The sequence below is a fragment of the Eptatretus burgeri genome, chromosome 8 (assembly GCF_056783735.1).
Source record: "Eptatretus burgeri isolate ZD-2024b chromosome 8, Ebu_testis_v1, whole genome shotgun sequence".
NCBI lineage: Eukaryota > Metazoa > Chordata > Myxini > Myxiniformes > Myxinidae > Eptatretus > Eptatretus burgeri.
In genome coordinates, this window is record NC_140968.1 from 44,415,801 (window position 1) to 44,433,885 (window position 18,085).

Consider the following 18,085-nt stretch of genomic DNA (forward strand, 5'->3'; position numbering starts at 1 on the left):
TTCAACCCGCCCCCCCTCGTATGGGCTTCGCACTGTTGGTGCTCGCATGGGTATATTGCCACCCACCCACCCTGCCTCAAAGACAATAATGTTAACCCCCCCTTGCCTGAGACCTAGATCCGCCCCTGTACCTGACAAGTTTAAATTAGATCGGACCAGTGGTTGTCGAGAAATAGCGGTCACAGACAGACAGACAGACACACCGAGATTGCTGGAATTGTAGATAGACTACATCTCCCAGGTATTCATGGGCTGGATGGATGTATGCACACACGTCTCTCAGCTGTCTATCCTGTGTTTGAATCCCGACTGAGCTATAAACTATCATCCTGGTGTTTCACTGGTAGGGTGATTCATCATTGATATGTGTGCCGTCCCGCGGACGGACGTAAAACGGAAGTCTGGTGTGCCAGCATTAGTTACTAGTATGGTATGGTACATCAGAATCAGGTATTCACATGTCACTTGTAAACTGCCGTCTTTGGCTGTGTGGGGTAAACTAGTAATAACCGCACAGTTCATAGAACACGATAGCACACACAATGGTCAGGTATATACAGGAGGACCTTGCCATTCTCTGGGGTTACATTCTTGAAAATCCCTGCGAACCGCAAATCTGCAAACTTAGGAGGTAATGGGGAAAATAGGGTGAGGGACTTCAAATTTAAAATTTGTCCAACTTGTATCCTGTATTAACATATTTGTGCATTGCTTTTGTGCTTTTTATTTTCATGAATAAAAGAGTGATTAAGAACATAAAACAAAGTTTATTTTTATTATTTCATATATAGCCTGTGGCTGTTGGTTGCATCATTGCTGGGAGCGTGGCTGTGCTGCTCATTTTTTCCGACCTCAGAAGAATGACAGGTTGAGTAAACCCACCTGGTGTTGTTTAACGGGGGAAAGGGGCTCAAACTGAGATCCAATAATGCGATGGCGATGATAGTGACGATAAAGAGGAGTTGATGGAGATGATCAGTTTATATCGACAATGGCCACCCTCCTCTCTACCTCCAAAAACATGCCACATCATCATCATCATCATCATCATCATCATCATCATCATCATCATCATCATCATCATCATCATCATCATCATCATCATCATCATCATCATCATCATCATCATCATCATCATCATCATCATCATCATCATCATCATCATCATCATCATCATCATCATCATCATCATCATCATCATCATCATCATCATCATCATCATCATCATCATCATCATCATCATCATCATCATCATCATCATCATCATCATCATCATCATCATCATCATCATCATCATCATCATCATCATCATCATCATCATCATCATCATCATCATCATCATCATCATCATCATCATCATCATCATCATCATCATCATCATCATCATCATCATCATCATCATCATCATCATCATCATCATCATCATCATCATCATCATCATCATCATCATCATCATCATCATCATCATCATCATCATCATCATCATCATCATCATCATCATCATCATCATCATCATCATCATCATCATCATCATCATCATCATCATCATCATCATCATCATCATCATCATCATCATCATCATCATCATCATCATCATCATCATCATCATCATCATCATCATCATCATCATCATCATCATCATCATCATCATCATCATCATCATCATCATCATCATCATCATCATCATCATCATCATCATCATCATCATCATCATCATCATCATCATCATCATCATCATCATCATCATCATCATCATCATCATCATCCCTCTTCGGGCCAAGTGGCCCATTAGGCTGCTGTGCACACTCTCCAGTCTGCCCTGTTTCTGGCTACCAGCCGAGCTTCATCCCATGATCTCCATCCCCTCTCTTTTCTTTCTTTTTCCACTCTCTTCCTCAAGGTTGTTCTTGGATGTCCCGCTTTCCTTCTTCCTTCGGGCTTCCATGACATTGCTGTCAAGCAGTTGTTATCATCTTTCATTCTATCACTGATCTTCATCACTGATCTTCACTACTTTAGTTATTTTGAGTATTTCTTCCTTTGAGACAATGTATGGCCATTTGATTCTCAATATCCGATGCAGACATTTGAACATAAATATGTCAAGTTTACAATTGTCCACTTCGTTTATCTTCCATGCCTCACATCCATATTGTTACGGCTGTGGAAATTCGCAAACCACCATTCAGGATCCGTGGGTGAGATATCTCTAAGTACATGTGTAGTTAGCCCAAACCCGTTGTATAGAGGGAATTTATGTGATTCATCCAGGCTGCGACGCTTTGAGTTAGCCATTTTTCTGTTCTATCTTTATCTTGAACCAACCACGTCTCAAACGCCATCACACAACAACCACCACGCCAGCCATCGTCACCAACTACAACCACGCTCCAACCCTCAGACAACAACAACAATGCCAACAGCCACGACCATTACCTTCACAACTCAATTCCGCAAACATCGCATCACCGCCATTCCCAACGGCACCATAACCATCAACCCTCACCACCAAAAACCCTCCACCACCTTCACCTCTCTCCTTCTATGGCCATTCCCGCACCACCTGCGAACACTGAACGTCGGGCTGTCTTGGGCCCGTTCGGCGTTTGGTGCCGAGCACACCGAGCCGCGAGCGCAAATAGCGGCCTTTCCTAGGGAAAATTCGGATCAAAAACGCTACACGCCCACTTTTCCTCCGTCCAATTAGCGAGCGCGGGGTGGCTTGGCCCCGCCTCCAGGCACACGTGTGAAGTCGATATATGCAAATTCTAGGATCAGGGGAGGTTCACGCCCCCGTTTCCTCCGACCAATGGGTGAGCGTGGCTCCGCCCCTGAGGTCATTCTGATCCGAATATTTGCATACTGGCTTCTCCTGCCCGCCTATAAAAAGGCGAGTGCAAGGTGAATTGTGAGTCAAGTCGGGTGAGGAGAGTGTGGAACTGAAAAGAGTGGCAGAGTCGTGTCGGTCGGGTGAGGAGAGTGAGCGCGGTGGAACTGCAAGCAAGGGAGCTCGGGTCCAAGGCGAGAAGGATGGCGGTCGGCGACAAGGTTACAGTGTGGGGTATCGCTCGTCTCGTCGTGGGACCCAAGCCAGCCAGCCATTCCCCTCCCCCAGGGCATCAACAATTCCCCCTTTCCCCCGCGCTGAGATAGTGCAAAAGGGGGCCCCGTTCTCACCCCACTCCAAACGTCGTGCCAACGAAACCCGCCAAAGAGCACGGAGTTGGGTCACAGCCGCGCGGCCACATTTGCGGCTCGTCCGCCAACGCTACGTGGCCGTCCGCACGCCAGCGGGTGCGAATTCGCAACAATATAATAGCACTCATTTCACAAGTGAGTTAAACAGTCTTATTTTGGTTTTCAATGTATAAATGCTTGAACTCCATAATTGCTTGAGTTTCCTGAAGGATACCACAGCTTTACAAAATTATATTTCCAATATCATCCTCCCCTCCTCCTTCTTTGTTGGTGATGGTGCTGAGATAGGTGTACTAATCAACTTCTCTTAGATGCTGGTCTTGAGTCCGGTTTTTTGATGCAAATTGATTCTTTTTTTTCTTTTTTTTCTCTTTTTGTATACCTTGTCGAGGCTCGTGTGAGAGCTAACACATAACACACAGCAAGGGGGCATGAGACAATAGGGGAGGAAGTGGGAAGGACAAAAGAGTGGGGAACAGAGACATTAGGAGATTTGTGGAAGTGAGAGGGGGACGGGGGACATGGGGAATTGAAGATGGATATTACAGGGACTTTCAGGAAGGAAAGCAGGGAATTTGAAGGAGGTGGGCTTGGGTGGATGATTAGGGGTAGAAAAGATCGAGGATTTGGATGGGGGATGATAAGAGGTGGTGGTGAACAGCTGTTTTGAAGGCCTGGAGGGAAGAATGGGAATGAATAGAGTGAGAGAGTTTGTTCCAAAGGTGGGAAAAAGAGGAATGATTTTGTGAAGGTGAGCAGTGATTCGTGATTTTGGTAGTTTTACCAGAAGGGGGTTGGCAGACCTTGAGCGCCCTGTGGAAATGTGGGGACAAATAACAGAGAGAGCAAGGGGGTGAGGCTGGAGAAGAGAGGGTAGAAGACAGAAAGACCACCGACCAATCTGATGTGATTGAGTGAGAGGCCCAAAGACACAGCCTCATCGCGGGCGATGCCAATGATCCGAAATGCCTTGGTTTCCACAGCGTGAAGCCAAGAAAGGTGGGAGGCAGGAGCACCAGCCCAGAGGAGAGAGCAGTACTCCATAAGGCTGTGGACAAAAGCTTAGTAAGTGGTCAGGAGCTCAGTTGGGCCGAGGAAGGACTTTGCACGATGGAGTATTCCCAGTCGGCGGCTGGCTTTGGAGGCGAGGTTTGAAATGTGTCTTTCCCAGGAAAGGTCATGGCAAATAGTGAGACCCAGAAGCTTGAAAGAAAGGACTTCTTCCAGAAGATTGTTGAGAAAGTGGATGGGGGGGGGGCGTCAAAACGGTCCTTTCGAAGAGACAGAGTGAGAGTGTGAGGTTTGTCCGGATTGAAGGACATGTTCCACGTGTTGGACCAGTTTGTGATTTTATCCAGATCTCCACTGAGCGAAGAAGCTGCTGCTTGCCGGTCTGAGGGATGACCGATGGTACGTCATCAGCATCATCGATGGTAGAGAGGGTGGAGTCATCAGCAAAGACATAGAGAGGATTTTCCAGAGAGTCGGAGAGATCATTGATGAAAACCAGAAAAAGAACAGGGCCCAGAACGCTACCTTGAAGAACTCCAGCCTGGACAGGAAGAGGGGATGAAAGAACTCCATTTAGGGCCACATGTTGACTGCGACAGGAGAGGAAGTCTGCGAGCCATGAGTGGAGATGGCCTTGGATGCCATAGGAAGAGAGTTTGGCGAGCAGGGCAGTGTGCCAGACTGTCAATAGCACTTGATATATCCAGGGATATGGCTCAGATTTCCTGTCTGGCATTGAGGACCTCCATCCATTGTTGGGAGAGCAGAAGCTGCATATCCAGGGTAGAGTGAACTGGTCTGAAACCGAATGGATGATCGGAGAAGAGGAAGGATTTAATATCTGAAGCGATGATGGATTCCATAACCTTGCTGATGGTTGGGAGAAGGCTCATTGGTCTGTAGTTGCAGGGATATGTTTTTGTACCTTTTTATGCAGGGCGTTCATGTTTGCTGATTTCCAAACGGATGGCAGATGACCTTGAGCAAATGAGAGGGTGAATAGAACAGAGAGAGGGTGAGCAAGAGCAGAAGAGCAGGCTTTGAGGACACGTGGGCTGATGCCATCTGGACCGGTTGCAGAATCTGAGTCGAGGTTTGACAGCAAGCTCTCCACCTTGTCAGGAGAAAAGGACACAGAGTCCAGGGACAGTTGGGTGTGACTGGTTAAGGTTGTCGGGAAAGTGATGGGTTTTGGACACAAGATTTAGGTGCAAACACCGAGTTTAGGCATTCAGCTTTTTCACGTGCGGTATTAGCAGTGTGGCCATTTGAGGTAAGGAAGGGGATGGAGGGGGAACATACAACAGAAACAGATTTGGTTCGATGCCACCAGGATTTTGAGTAGGGAGAGAGGTTTGAGAGTACAGACTTGAGATGAGAAAGATGTTGTTTTCTGGCTCTCCTGAGTGTCGATACACATTTGTTCCGAGCTTTATGGAAGGAACTGACATTGCCCTCAGTTGGGTTTGCTTTCCATGAGGCAAAGGCAAGTTGTTTCAGGACAACTCCCTCACCACAAGCTTCACCGAACCAAGGGTGGGAGGAAGGGTAGGACAACTAAAGACGAGAGGGGATAAATCTGTGCATGAGGGAGAGCAAGTTTATTTGAAAGAATTCCCAGGATGAGTTGATGTTTGAGAAAGTAGCGATAGGAGACCAATCTATAAGTTTGATGGCTGCTTGGAGACCCTGCCAGTCGGGTTGAGTGAAATGCCAGACTCAACGGCGGTGAGGTGGTCCTCTGATAATTGCCAGAGAGATGGCCACTTTGACAAGGATGTGGTCAGAAGAACCAATTGGAGCGGAGGAAGAGCAGCAAATATTATCAGGGTAATTTGTCAAAATCGGATCCAGAAGAGATGGAGTACCATTGGTTGAGATCCAGGTCGGGAAGTTGACAGATTGAGTCAGTCCCAATGAGTCGCAGAAAGCTTTTGCTGAGGTGCCATTACAGGTGAGAGAGGTACCCATACAGAGCGAACTGGCATGATGACAATTGAAGTTGCCGCATATGAGGAAGAGAGAGTTTGGATGAGAAGATAGAAGTTGGTCCTGTTTTCGGATAGTGAGGTGTAGATGGAGTCATCACTGTTCGGTGGATGGTACAGTACACATATAAACATGACGTGGGAGTGGAGGGGAAGCCGTAGCCAGAGGTATTCCTGGTGGTGTGGGGAAGTGAGGGCAGTGCATGGAGAGTGGGGAATAGAGTCTTTGATGAAGAGAGAAACTCCTCCACTCAGGTCTGTCATACTGGAGGAGGGAGTAACCAGGGAGAGATACTTGGGAGTCAGACACATCTTGGGGGAGGAACGTTTCTGTTGGGCAGATTATGTCTGGTATGTCAGTGGCAACCTGTATGGAAAGATCTGAAAGGTTTGAGCGAAGGCCCCGGATATTTCAGGTCCACACTTTTAATGAAGAGGTAGGGAAGGAGGCTTTGGGTACAGGGGTGGGGGCGGGGAGGGGGAGGGTAGGACAAGGGTCGAGGGGGGAGGTAAGGAGGGTCGTTGAAGGAGTGTGGGGGATTGCAGAATAGCTCGGGGATGGGGCCGAATGAGAGGAGGAGAAAAGACTCTGTAGTGCTGGGGGAGAGGGGGGGACAAGAGAGCGGGAAGAAGGCAGTTGAGAATTTGAGTATGTGTAGTGAAGAGATGGAGGTGAGAGGGCAGTGGAAGGAGGCAGCTTTGTGGTTTGAGAAGGATGAGTGAGGGTGGTGAATGGTGGGAGAAAGGTGAGGGGGGAGTATTTGTGAGAGGGAGGCTTGGAGAGAGAAGAGTGGGATGGTTGCTTTGAGAGCGAGGGGTGAGAGGGATGAGTTGGCGCTGAAGTTGGAAAAAAAGAATGGTTGATGGAAAGTGAACATTTATAGCAAACTGGGGTTTTAAAAAACATTTTAGGTCAGAGATGCCATTTAAAACAATTATTGATGGATGCAATTAAGGCGAATTCAGAGAATGGAGCGAAGAAACGTTGTAACAGTTGGATTTTTTTAGGCAAGGTATGAAGGAGAGGTCTAATTGCGAGCAGTCTGTTTTAATATCGGAAGACTAGTGCATTATGATACAGTAAAGAGTACCACACTTGTGAAAGAGGAAGACGAAGCATTATAAGAGATTGTTTTTGTTATTATTATTAATGTTTGAGAGAGAGTTTTCAACAGATTAGGTCATGGAAGTTGTTGAAAAATGGAGGAAGAAGAAGAGGAGGAAGAATAGGCGATGAAGAAGAAGATTTGAGGCTCGTGAGTGTGCAAAGAGAAAGGTCACGTTTTTTTTTTTTTAAGATAAGAAATCGAGTGATTCGTTGAGAGGGATGGGGGACGTTAGGAAAGTGAGGAAGATAGAAATTGAAGGTAATGGGGAGAAAAAACAAATAAACATGATCGTACACCAAGGGGAACCAGTAGGCCTCAAGCACACGGAAGACAAGGTCGACAAAATCTCACAAAATAGCACGATTTTTGAAACAAAACCAAACTAGTAACATGTAGGTGAGAAAATAAACAGTTAAAACGGGATAGATAACGACCGGAAACTTCACTTTGAGATCGTCAGCAGAGAGCCCCGAAGGAGACCTGTCGCGCTCAAAACCTGGAACCGGAAGCGAGGTGGGAGTTGGTCCATGTTTTGTTGCTTCAGTTTGTTGCTTCAGTTTGCATGTGTTGGTGATTTGATAAAAAAAGTAATGTCATCAGCAAAGTCCAAGTCCTTGAGTTTGGTTGTAATCCTGCACATTATGTCTGTGTTGTTGCCATCTGTTGTCTTCCTCTTTATCCAGTCGACAGCTGGCAAGAATATATAACCGGACATAACATCTCCTCGCTTCACTCCTATTTTTACCAAGAACCATGCTGATTCCTCTCCCTCCACTAGCACTGCACATTCACTATCAGGTCAGGTCAGGTATGGGAGCATGCGCCGGAACAGCATCCACTTTTCACCGGTACTCCAAGGGCCTCCGTCTGGCCATCCCCCAGGCAGATGCCTGGCCCATCACCATCACCTTGAGATGCTGAACAGCCTGCTGCAATCACGAGGCACATGGTCGGCCCATTGGCCTCCTCCACTCACAACACTCCCTCGCTGAGAGAATCTGGTGAGCAGGATCAGCATCAGGAAAACAAGCCACATGTTCATACAGCCGCAGCTGATGCGCATGGACTATGGAGGTAACAAATCTCAGTTGAGTCTCTCTCAGCAACCGCTCGTTGGACACAAAGTCTGACCAGCAATTGCCAAGGATTCTCCGAAAAGACTGGGTACGAAAGGAATTAAGCCTCCATCTGAGATCTCTGGTCAGAGTCCAAGTCTCACATCCATAGAGCAAGACTGGAAACACCAAGGACCTGAAGAGTCGGACTTTTGTCCTCCCGCACCGGTTCCAGAAGTGCCACACCCCATGATCCAGTGAATCCATGACTCCCCAGGCCCGGCACAGACGTCTGTTGACCTCTGTCTCACAGCCAGAGGAGACATGAATATCACTGCCAAGGTAAGTGAATCTCTCCGCGACCTCAACATGCTCACTACAAATAGGTACAGACAGGATAGCAGCATCCAAGATGTCATTGAAAGCCTGGATCTTAGTTTTGACTCGCGAAACCTGCAATCCCAGCAGCTCCGACTCCTCATTCAGCACCTCGAGGGCCCCCAAAAGGATAACCAGAGTCTTCGCAAAGATGACAGCATCATCTGCGAAATCAAGGTCAGAGATCTTGACATTCCCAAACGATGCACCGCAGCTTGATCTGTCCGACATCCCCCCCAGAATCCAGTCCCGACAAGTGCTGAAAAGTGTGGGGACATGTAGACACCCCTGACAAACTCCAGCAACAAAAGAAAATAAGTCAGAGATGGTATCACCATATCTCACAGCACTCTCAGTACCAGAGTATAGTTCAGACACCAGATCGATCAGTTTTGGTGCCACCCCACGAAGACAAAGAATCCTCCACAGGGCAACGCGATTGACCAAATCAAATGCTTTACAGAGATCAACATAGGCTGCAGACAGCCCCTGCCGAAAGTCTCGTATGCGTATGGGGAGGACCCGAAGAGCAAGGACACAGTCAATCGTTGCCCTCTGGTGTGAAGCCTGACTGCTCTGAACGCTGATTCTCAAGTAGATGGTGGTGAACCCAATCAAGAATTATCCAAGAAATGACCTTGCCCGGCACTGATAGCAGCATCACCCCTCAGTAGTTGTTGCAATCTTGGTGATCACCCTTCCATTTCCAGAGAGGGACAACAAGGCCCCTCTTGCAGTCAGTTGGGATGATGCCTGTGTTCCAGGGTGAGCAGAGAACTGCATGCAATGACATGAGTACAGCATTTCCACCAGCCTTGAGAAGTTCAGCATGGATGCAACAGATTCTTGGAGCTTTACCCCATTTCAACCGATTCACCGCAGCCTGTTTCCACAAACAAAGGTGGACCACAGTTGATTGGAGGGTCAGCAAACGGGATTGTAACACCCCTGACATCCAACTCTTCACCTGGTCGATCAGCCTGGTACAGGCGCTCAAATTAACCGGCCCAGTGGGTCTTCACTTCGAACTCCTCTGTCAAGAGCCCACCACCCTCTGCTGTAACTGCAGTACACCGACGGACGGGCTTGGATGAACGCAATGTGCCAATTCCCCTGTAAGCAGGACAAGAATCACCTGACCACAGGTGATGCTCTACCCCCTCACAAATTACTCGCACATAGGCCTCCTTGTCTACCCTGAGTGCACTTAGTTTTATGCCTCAGCTCCCTGAACAGCTCAACTCTGTCATTCAGCCTGGCCTTGCGACTGGTCAATGGCATCCAGTGTCCCTTAAGAGCCAAAATTCTTCTTCGCTCTCCAGTGAGTTCCAATACATCTTCCGGCAACATCAAGGACGGTGGTCTTGAAGGCACTCCACAACTCTTCAGGATCCCCCCAAAGCACCCAGACCCCCAAATGTCCACTCAGCTTGTTCGCAAACTCCACAGCTGCCCTCTCATCCTTGAGCTTGCCAACATCCAGCCTATGCTGGAATGGTACCATTCTCCTGGATTTAAGCTGCAACTTTAGAGTTGCTACAACAAGTCTGTGGTGAGTATTGAGGACTTGAGCACTCTGGTAGACCCTGCAATTTGGGATCATCCTCCAGAGACCATTAACGAGCACATGACATGGTCAATCTCCTTTGCCACACTGCCGGCGTTGGAATCGCAATTCCAGTGATGAGCTCGTGGGCGTTGAATCCATGAACCAGCCACCCTAAGTCCATGACTTCTTGCAAAGTCAAGGAACTTGTGCTATTCAGGTTCACAGTTCCTGACCCATGGGGATGAACACACGTCTCATAACCATCCCTATCAGTTCCAGTCGATCCATTGAAATCCCCCAAGACTAGAGGAGTATCTCGCATGTGGCACTGATTAACCACAGACTCGAGCGTGGCATAGTATGCGTCCTTCACGGTGAGATCACTCTCCTCAGTTGGAGAATATACAGACACCAGGGAAATGACACCCAAAGAGTGACGAATCCTTTGTCTCATAATACGCTCATTGACAGGTGTTACCTCAATTGGATTGTTACCTTATCATTGGAGTCAGCTTATTGGACACAGCTACAGCAACTCCTTGGGTATGGTAACCATCAGAGTGACCAGACCAAAAGTCGGTGTTACCACCTGCCATGATCTTTCAAAGGCTTTCTCGATGCACGGAGTCAAAGGCTTTTTCAAAGTTCATAAAGGTATCCTTATAACATATTGTCCATGATAATATAACATATTGTCAATGATGCGACAACACATTGTAGATAATAATACAACATATTGCAGATGATAATACAACACATTGAAGATGATAATCCAACGCATTGAAGATGATTATCCAGCACATTGTAGATGATAATCCAACACATTGTAGATGATAATCCAACACATTGAAGATGATGATACAACACATTGTAGATGATAATACAACACATTGTAGATGATAATACAACACATTGTAGATGATAATACAACACATTGTAGATGATAATACAACACATTGTAGATGATAATACAACACATTGTAGATGATAATACAACACATTGTAGATGATAATACAACACATTGTAGATGATAATACAACACATTGTAGATGATAATACAACACATTGTAGATGATAATACAACACATTGTAGATGATAATACAACATATTGTCGATGATACTACAACACATTTTAGATGATAATTCACTATATTGTAGATAATACAACACATTATAGATGATAACATAACATATTGTGGATGGTAATATAAAATCTTGTGGATGATAATACAACATATTGTAGATGATACTATAACATAAAGTAGATGATGCCATAACATATTGTAGATGATAACACAACATATTGAAGATGATAATACACCATATTGGAGATGATAATACACCATATTGGAGATGATAATACACCATATTGGAGATGATAATAATGTTACGAATCTGTCAGCCTTTTGCACACAAATACACAGCAGTCCCCAGTAGCTTAGTTATTTCGATAAGTATGTGTTTATATTTAGAATCCCTCCTTCTGTCTCATGGGAATTTCGGGTGTGCGTTACGAGTTATTTCTTAGTTAGGTTTTTTACAACAACAACGCCACCATCCCTGACTCAACCCGGTCGCCATTGTCCACATGTTTTTGGCTGAAGGCTTGGGCGGAGCCTCCATCGCTTCAGTTCCGACTCCGCCCCAGAAAGGTGGGAGTTGCCCAGCTATGAGGGACATCCAATGAGGGATGGCCAGCGGATCGCGCGATGGAACCGTCCAATCAGGAGGTGAGTGGTGAGGAAAGAAACCGCTCCGACCAAAAGAGAGGAGAGAGTGATCGTGGCAACTGCTTCTGCGACTGCGTTGTTGATGGTGATTGGCTTCGTCTGCGTTCTTGGTGGCGATTGGCTTCATCTGCGGTCGTGGTGGCTTGGTCTTGGTCGTCGTCTGCGGCCCTTTGTGGTGGCTTCTCATGGTAGTGGCGGCTGAGCTGCCAAGGACGTGGGCCGAGGACTTCGGGTCGTGGGTTCAAGTCCCACCATGGTGGTTTGGAGTCGGTGTGACAGCACGTGGCGGGAAGGTACCCCGGCCCGGCTCTACCGAATAAAGACCGACGGGGTCCAGGTTCTTTTGGGTGTGTGTGTGTGTGTGTGTGTGTGTGTGTGTGTGTGTGTGTGTGTGTGTGTGTGTGTGTGTGTGTGTGTGTGTGTGTGTGTGTGTGTGTGTGTGTGTGTGTGTGTCCATCCGTCCGTGGGCCCCGTCTGTAAGTAGAATTGTTACCTGCCTTGTTCATTGTACATTACATTTCTTATTCGTGGTAACTCTGCTCTGTGTCTCCCTCCCGATTATTGGTTAAAAATAAACCCCCGTGTTATATGTACCAGCTCATTTTCTGTGCTTTCTCCCATTGGCCCAGCACGGTGCGTATTGAGAAATAGTAAGGCCATTTGTGCCGTAAATTGTTCATTTGGACCGACGGATCTTGGTAATCCCGGCTCGGTTTACACCCGGATCGAGCTCGGTAAACCGTCCGTTCCTCCCAAGGTCCGTCGAGGGTGTGGTTCTCCCTGGTCGTTGGACGGCGTGAGTACTTAGGTAAATTGAAATTACGCAATTAACCCTACCCCACGCCGTCAAAATATTGGCGACCACTGTCCGCTAAGGGACCCGTGAACTCTCGGACGTATCTGAGAGTCACGACCTAAATTCTGGGTGTTCGGTGGGAGATGACTTCACTGCTCCACCAAGTGGTTGTTTATCGCCACCGAATCCCAGCCCACAACAATACAACATGGAATATGATAATACAACATATTATAGATGATAATACAACATATTGCACATGATAATGCAACATATTGTTATGGATTTGGAAACCTTGTGCATACAGCCAGAGTTCCCGTAGTTCAGTTATTTTGATAATTATGTGTTTATAGTTAGAATCCATCCCCTATATCTAATGGGAATTTTGTGTGCATGCTGTGAGTTATTATATAGTTAGGTTTTTACATCTACAACAACAACATTAAAAACATCAAAAACATCAACAACAACGCCACCGTCCCTCACTCGACCCAGTCGCCATTGCCCACGTGTTTTTGGCTGAGGGTTTGGGCAGAGCCTCCGTTTCTTCGGATCGAGGCTCCGCCCCAAGGAAGGGCATGGACCGTTTCCTCCAGCCAATGAGCGGAGGGCAAGCACCACACACGCGCCCCAACCAATCGAGAAGCTGACCACGAGTCATCCGACAACCCCTTGTCCAATCAGGAGGCGAGTGGCGAGGAAAGAAACCCCGCCCACTGCAAGAGCGAAAAAAAGGCGAGAGGACGGCAGACAGGAGTGTTCGTCGCGATTGCGGCGCTGTCTGTGGTCGTGGTTGAGCGGTCTGCAGTCTTGGTGCTGACACCGCCAAGGTCATGTGTTCGAGTCCCACCGTAGTGGTTCAGGTCAGTGTGACCGCACGAGGCGGGACAGGTACCCTGGCCCGGCTCTACCGACGACTTAAGACCCACGGGGTCCAGTTTCTTTAGGTGTGTGTGTGTGTGTGTGTGTGTGTGTGTGTGTGTGTGTGTGTGTGTGTGTGTGTGCGTGTGCGTGTGCGTGCGTGCGTGTGCGTGTGCGTGCGTGCGTGCGTGCGTGCGTGCGTGCGTGCGCGCGTGCGCGCGCGTGTCCGTGGGCCCCGTCTGTAAGTAGAATCGTTAAGTGCCTTGTTCATTGTACATTACATTTCTTTATTCTTGATAACTCTGCTCTGTGTCACCCTTCCTGATTATTATTTGTAATAAACCCATGTTAAATGTACCAGCTCGTTTTCTGTGCTTTCTCCCATTGACCTAGCAAGGTGCGTATTGAGAAATTGTAAGGCCGTTCGTGCCGTAAATTGTTCATTTGGTTCGGCGCGGCTTTGGTAACTTCCGCTCGGTGACGCCGGATCCGAGTCGGTGATCGCGACTCGATTCGGACAAAGTCGGCCGAGGGTGCGGTTTCCCCGGTAGTTGGACGGCATGAGTACTTAGGTAAATTGGAATTAGACAAGTGGACCCTACCTCACGCCGTCAAAATATTGGCGACCACGATCCTCTAAGTGACCGTGACCTTTCGGAGTTGTCCGAGAGTCACGACCTAAATTCCGGGTGTTCGGTGGGAGACGACTCCACTGCTCCACCTCGTGGTCATTTATCGTCACCGAACCCCAGACCACAACAATATTGCAGATGATAATATAACATATTGCAGATGATAATACAACATATTGTAGATGATAACACAACATATTGTTGATGACAATACAACATATTGTTGATGATAATACAACATATTGAAGATGATTATACACCATATTGTAGATGATTATACAACATATTGGAGATGATAATACACCATATTGGAGATGATAATACAACATTGTAGATGATACTATAACATGTAGATGATACTATAACATGTAGATGATAATACAACATATTGTAGATGATAACACAACATATTGTAGATGATAACACAACATATTGAAGATAACAAAACATATTGTAGATGATAATACAACATATTGTTGATGATAATACCACATATTGAAGATGATAATACCACATATTGGAGATGATAATACAACATATTGGAGATGATAATACAACATATTGGAGATGATAAAACCCCATATTGCTAATGATAATATAACATCTATCTATAATTCCAGCAATCTCTGTGTGTGTCTGTCTGTGTGTCTCTCTGTCTGTGTGTCTGCTGCCGCTGTTTCTCGACAACCACTGGTCCGATCTAATTGAAACTTGCCAGGAATATTGCTGGGGACCTGAGGATGTGCCTTTTCAAGGTTTGCTATTAATCGGACAAGCGGTTCCCAAGTTATGGCCATTTATTTTTTCAACCAATGACAGGACACGGTGCTATGACATCACTATTGACGTCACAATTCCTCTTCTTTTATTTATTTATGTATCGATTTTTTTTTGCCCGATTGATGTCACAATTCTTCTTCATTTGATATGACGTCACAATTGACGCTGGTGACCTGAGTATGTGCCTTTTCAAGGTTTGATAACGTTCTTTTTCATCCGTTTCAGCTGTTTCCCAAGTGTTTCCCATGGTTGGAAAGCTGTTTTTTCCCAAGATTTGAAAGTTTTTTTTGTTTTTTTTTTTGCACGCACAGCCACGCACTTACGGGAACGCACATACGCGAGAGCAAAGGAACGGCCTGTGTGTTTGTTTCTGGCACGCAAGCGCAAAGGAACGGACTGTGTGGTTGTTGTTTCTGGCACACGGTTTGAAAGTTCTTTATTTTTTTTTTGCATGTACGGCCACACACGTACGGGGACGTACGTACGCGAGAGCGAAGGAATGGCCTGTGTGGTTGTTTCTGGCACGTGAGGGTGAAGGAACTGCCTGTGTGATTGTTGTTTCTGGCATGCGGTTTGAAAGTTTTTTTTTTTTTTTTTTTTTTTGCATGTACAGGCACGCACGTATGGGCACGCATGTACAGGCACGCGAGAGTGAAGTAACGCCTGTGTGGTTGTTGTTTCTGGCATATGGTTTGAAAGTTTTTTTTTTGCATGCACGGCCACGCACGTACGGGCACGCACGTACGGGTCTGCGACCACTGTTTCTCGACAACCGCTGGTCCGATATCATTGAAACTTGCCAGCTATATTGCTGGGGCCCTGCGAATGTGCCTTTTCAAGGTTTGATATTAATCGGATAAGTGGTTCCCAAGTTATGGCCATTTATTTACCAAACCAATGACAGGACACGGTGCTATGACATCACGATTGACGTCACAATTCCTCTTTTTTTTCTTTTTTTTGCACGTACGGCCACGCACGTGTGGGCACGCACGTATGGGCCCGCACTCTTATTGTAGATGATAATACAACATATTGGTGATGATAATACAACATATTGCATGTCAGTACAACATTGTATGAGATCGTACAGCATGATGCAGGTTCGTGCAGTATGGTGTAACATACTTCATCATAAGGTGGTACAGCATTGTGAAACTTAATTCAAGTTAGTTTTTCCGTTCTCATGTGGTGAACCTTTTTTAATGTTTTTTTTAATAACACAGCTGATCACATCCAATATTCCACACAACTCGCGGAGAAATGATGTAAGGTCTCACGATCTGCATATTGCTGTCGCTTGATGCCCCATCCACATTGGATTGATACTTGTCTCCTGACACACGAAGACTACATAATCCTCGATGAAAACGACTTGTAGGTCAAACTGTCATTCCTGAGCCTTGTCTGTTGTGCTGAAGTCTGATGTGTTACTTGGTGCTGCCTTCAATTTTTTACTGCAAGGAAGGTTGGGTGCACAATAGTGTTATCAACATCAAGGTTGAAGATTAATGTTTACCTTGTATGGTCTGCCGTTTAGATAAACTATAAATTTCACTTGTGACCTTGAAAAGTAAATGGTTCCATCATTCGATCAATGTTTAATTGAACTCAACTTGTTCATCTTGATAGTGTCTTCAGCTTAGCCATGAACAGTTTGCATTGAAGTTTTAAACCAGAAGGGCACTCTTCTACGTTGTGACGTCACCAGACAAGCCTCCGCCGACATTATTACATCATTATACATACTTGTACCAAGTTTCATTTATATCCCTGAAACCAGATTCAAAATATTAAATTATTCTGGATGCCAGGAATGTATCCAATCATACTGAATTTGAAAAACATATATTCCCCATGACCATGAGATCTTAAAGGTGAAATTTCACGTCGATTGACCACAGCCGACTCCACACGTGAGAAGGTCGAATGTCTCAATTCTGTATTTGCTTCCAAATGCTGTGTCCCCATACCCCTCACTTTTTGTACCCACCCTACGCAGTTGCACCCAACTGCTCATGGATTTTCTAGAAGGAACCTGAGAAGGTGAAGAAGTTTCTGGCAACCTTCAACTCTGATTATGCAACTGGACTGTAGGGCATCACCTCACATGTCCCAAAAACCTGCTCTGCTGCTCTTGCACATCCTCTTTCTACTTTTTTTTTAATCCATATCATTTACCCGAGGTCATCGTCCATCTGCTTGGAAATCAGCCAACATCACCGCATTATACAAAAAAGTGCAAAAAACCGATCCCCTTAACTACAGACCTATTACTTTTAACCTTCCAATTATCAGCAAGGTCATGGAATACATCATCACAGTTGATATGAAATTCTTCCTTTTCCACAATGTCCTTAACTCAGAGCACCAATTCAGATTCATATCAGGTCACTTTACCTTAGACATGCTGCTCATACTATCCCAACAACAGATTGAGGCCCTCAACTTCAGGCCACTTGTTGTTCCAAAGCTAGTTGCTGACAGCGCATTTTGCGTTGTCCTAAGTCCTTCCTTGGCACACCTAAACTCTGATCCACTTGAGGCTTGATGGAGTACTGCTTTCCTTTCTGTGCTGGAGCCCCTGCCTCACACCTTGCTCAGCTCGATGCCATGGAAACCAAGGCCTTCAAGATCATTGCAATCTCCTGCACTGAAGCTGAATCGATGCATCTGTCACCTTCCCATGACAGAAAGGTCGGTGGTCTTTCTGTCTTCTACCACCGAAGAGGATAACAGCACCCTCTGCTCTTTCTGTGCTTTGTCCCATCACCCCTGCCCCCCCACCTCCCCCTTACCCCTAGGTTTCTGCAGGGTGCGCATGGTCCACCATCAACCCCTTCTGGTGAAACTCCAAAATCTAGATTCGTTGCTCACCTTCACTCATATGTTTATTTTTTTTTCCAGTCTGTAGAACCAACTTCCACATTCTCTTCAATCTCTCTCTCCCATAGATGTCTTGAAGTCAATGATTCACCACCATCTCAGATCATCCC

General features: G+C 46.1%; 1 protein-coding gene across 4 annotated transcripts in view; it reads left to right on the forward strand.

Moving 5' to 3' along the window:
• LOC147021632 (ATP-dependent translocase ABCB1-like) overlaps positions 1–18,085 on the forward strand; it is a 193,921-nt gene that overhangs the window by 12,500 nt on the left and 163,336 nt on the right. The gene's annotated exons all lie outside the window — the stretch shown is intronic.